At 30.3% G+C, this 4,142-nt stretch overlaps 1 non-coding gene across 1 annotated transcript; it reads right to left on the reverse strand.

Moving 5' to 3' along the window:
- Positions 1-3,576: 3,576 nt before the first annotated feature.
- J4E79_011849 lies at positions 3,577-3,647 on the reverse strand. The gene has a single exon. It is a non-coding gene; the product is annotated as a tRNA-Met (tRNA).
- Positions 3,648-4,142: the final 495 nt, after the last annotated feature.

Below are 4,142 nucleotides of genomic sequence, written 5' to 3' on the forward strand. Positions count from 1 at the left end.
GGCTAATGGTAATAATCCTAGGATAAAGAAAATGATACCAGAACTCATAATGTTATATGTAAATCCACTTAAGATATTTAAAAGCATGTGACCTGATAATCGTTCAACAACTTCATCCTTAGATTATATTATTTACTTAAATTTTTAAAGATATATACTTCCATTACGAGATTGCCGATTATATCTTTATTTTCCTTTTCAATTCCCTCTTTATTCTCAACTATTATGTCGATAGAGGAAATAAAAACAAAAAGGAGAAATAGTATAAAATAAGGATAGGCTATCCCCCTAATTTTTTTTTCTAATAATTTCATAGAAATTATGTCGAAAAAAAAATAAAAGGGGGATGGCCCAGGGGGTTCCCCCCTAGGCTATTGTGATAACTTTAATCTTAGGTTACTTAATTTCGCCCAAGAACCGGCTTTCCCGGCGACTAGAGTACACCTTACCATTGGTTTTACCTAATGGAAGAACCGTCTACTCGTTGCTCTTTTACAGATAGTTCATTATCTATTTTAGATCCGCGATCACCCATTTCTATTACTAGAATCTCTAATGATGTTACTATACCCTCAATCATTCATGAGGCCAGGTAAGAAGTTTCCGTCTTACCTTTAGTTATTAGAGCTTTAGGGCTTCCCCGGAGTTTGGCTCTTTTACACAGTAAGAATGAGGCACCTAGTCTCATCTTTTTATGTTGGCTGCTAATCTTAATCCTAGAGAAACATTTCTAGCTAAGTACGAGATGAATTCAATTAATACCAGTAAAGGTAATAATCCTAAAGGACAACCAGCTGGAACAAATAAAGAAAAGAATTTTAACCCGTGCTCTTTGAATCCTAACACTGTTGCACCTAATACTACTGTAAAACTAAGTGAGAATGTTAAGATAAAATGAGATGTTGAAGCAAAACTATATGGAACCATTCCAATTAAATTGTTAATTAAGATAAATATAAATAATACATACATAAAAGGAAAATAAGCTTGACCGTTTTTACTATTAATTTGGTTCACCACAATGCTGTGTATAGTTGCGTATAGTGTTTCTTGACTTAAAGATCATTTGTTGGGTGTAATTTTGGCGTGGTTTGTAGCCAATACACTAAAATAGAAAGCTATAAACGCAGCTATAGTCATGTACATCCCTATGTTAGTTATGGATAGGTTCATGTTTGCTAATAATGGTGTGTCTATGCTAAATAGGTTCCTAATTTCAAACTGGTCTAGTGGGCTAAGTATGGTATTGTATTTCATTTATATTTTAAATGCTTTACATAAAGTATAAATTTATTACATAAAGTATAAATTTATTACATTTATACCTTTTACTGGCTTAATAATGAAGTAAAGTAATTTATTACATTTTATAAGTATAGGTAGCTCTTCTTAACTTACAGGTTTTTAAAAAACTATGTACTTTTAAAGTATAAACTTTTCACAATATACTAAATACGTTGTGTATATATCCACAGATTACCATAGCTATACATTCTAGAACGCACGTCGTTGTGGATACATAAGCATCCCACCATTGTGACACAATCTATCACCCGTATGCATAGAAACTATCCCTGTAGCATGTAGTGATAGAACATTCGTTTTAGGAAATAATTCCACCTTATGAGGCCCAAATCCAGTAAACACCTTAAGACCTTTATTATGCTGTGACATTCAATGAGCAGTATTAGGAGGGCATAGATTACAAGTTAATATGGTTTCATAAAAATCACTATGTTGTCTTCAATAATCTAACCAATCTGGGTTTAGAAATGCACCCGGTTTAGGGAAAAGTGCATAAGCCCTATGCTCCCCCATTGAATAATGTCTCAGTCATAAACACTAGGTATAAATGGCCCAAATAGCCCATTAGATAATAGGCATCCACTATAACAAGGTAGTAATCACCAACCACATTATCCCATACTGGTACCAAAGTTAATCCTTATAATCTATAATATAAGTATAAAGGTGATATAATTAGTAAGTAATACATTACACATCAAATATACTACAATATATTTTTATAGAAAATGATTTAAAATCTTATTCCAGGTTATTATGATTCGAACATAACAATTCCTCAACCCAAATGAGGCGCCTAACCAACCTGTCTCTAACCTGTTTATACTATACAATGTACTCTATAAGGTAACTAAGAGATGTTTTAATAAAAAAGAATAAAATTGTACTCAACCTTTAATGTGCATCATAATGTATTGCTATATCGTATCAGCTCAGCTGTATTTGTTACAAAATAATAAATATGGAAAACGGAGAACAAGTTATAAATTATTGTATAATGTTGTCATAAAGAGAAATAACTTGAAAAATACATTCTATGAAATAGATATAAAAATATATTTTTTACCAACAATATCTAAAATAATAACACAATTATACTATGAAAACCAAAAAAGATTTTTTTTGATATATTGTATACTTTAAGAAGATTGTCTGTACAACATGCTACTGTTTTACTAAACTAATTTGTTATGTTTGCTATACTATTTATTTCCCTGCGGTAAATCCCTTTAAGGTTTCCCCTAAGTTTTTTTTTTACAAAAATAAATCTATAAAAAAGTAAGGGAAATCCCCGCAGGGGATTAGAATTAGTAGCCTAACGTTTTTGAATATATCTTTATAAAGACAACATAAGATATATTCCTTGGATACAAGTAAGCCGGGTCCTGTACGTAATATTTAACTAAAATAAAGATTAATTAAGGCTTTTTATTTCATAGTTATAATAAAAAACTGAAAGTTTTTATTATTTTAATTTCTGTGTATTACCCAAGCTTTTACCTCACTTTTAAAAAGCTATATTTAAATCACTGGACTTCCCTACTATTCTCCTAAAAATATTAAGTATAATAAAATTAAGATGAATTACATTTGTATCACAAGTTTAAAAACAATATAAAAGTTTTTTATGCTTTTGTTTAGAACTAGTACATTCTAAGTTTATAGATATACATCCGTGGGGATCCGACCAACATCCATCCTCCTCCCCCCGCAGTACTGCGGCAGGGAGCTTACGGTAATTTTTTTTCTTTTGCTTAACTGTTTTTTTCGTTTCTTTTTTTTCAATAAAAAAAAATAAACAAACAGAAAAAAAACAAACTGAAGCAATAAACCATTGGAGCAAAAGAAAAAAAAAGAATTAAGGAAAATGAGTTTAGAATGCGGACAAATTCCATTATATACCTGGAACGATACGTATCCAATTTCATAGCTGGAACCTGTACATAAATTCTGGTGATGTATTGTAAAAAGGCATAAATATAATAGTAGATAATCCACGTTCATCTCCTTTCCTTTAATCCTAACAACATAATTTAATTAACAAAGTATTATGTAAGGTGATTTTTTTAATAGTATACGAAGTGGTATAGGGTTATAGGTTAATACCTTAGTTCTAAGTCCTTACTTTTTTTAGAAATTAAGACATCTTCATAGACAATAATACTGCTAGAAGAATAATTATGAAAACTTACTTTAAAACTGGTCTGTTAAATAATCGGACTTTTGAAATGTAATTTATTTACTATGTTTTTTAATCTGGTTTTTGCCATGAGCCAGAGGAGAAAGTCGAATTCTCATTATTAATGCATGAAATTAATGTTCTACCATTGAACTACTCGGGCTTTTTTTTTATATGGTTTTTTTTTACCTAAATTGCGTTCTATTTTTGCACGTTTATTATAACCCTCCTCTTGTGTATTATAAAGAGCTCTTTTTTTAAAAAGTTGCCCTCTAGAGGGTTCACCTTGTTCAATTTTACTTACATGGCCTTACTGCATAGAGACAATAAAACTAGGTGTGTATGAGCTTATTTTTAGACGGAATGCTTTAAATTCTGCGATTAGATCTTTTCTACTTTTATAATTAGTACTAGTTCTGCACTTTTTTATCATAACATTACTATCTACATTAGAAAAAGGGAGCTCACTAAACAATTTAGCTACTTCTTCAGCTGAATCACAAAGAACAGGTGATAAATAACTAGTAAAATATGGTTTAATTATGCTTGTAAAGATTTTCTCCACATAAGGTATTCCTACTTTTTCCACGTAAGGTGTTACTACTTTAATTAGAGTTATACTATAAAAATCTATTGTTAATGAAAAAAACCAATTCGT

Source organism: Alternaria viburni (assembly GCF_023758015.1).
Source record: "Alternaria viburni strain BMP 2772 chromosome Unknown scaffold_103, whole genome shotgun sequence".
NCBI lineage: Eukaryota > Fungi > Ascomycota > Dothideomycetes > Pleosporales > Pleosporaceae > Alternaria > Alternaria viburni.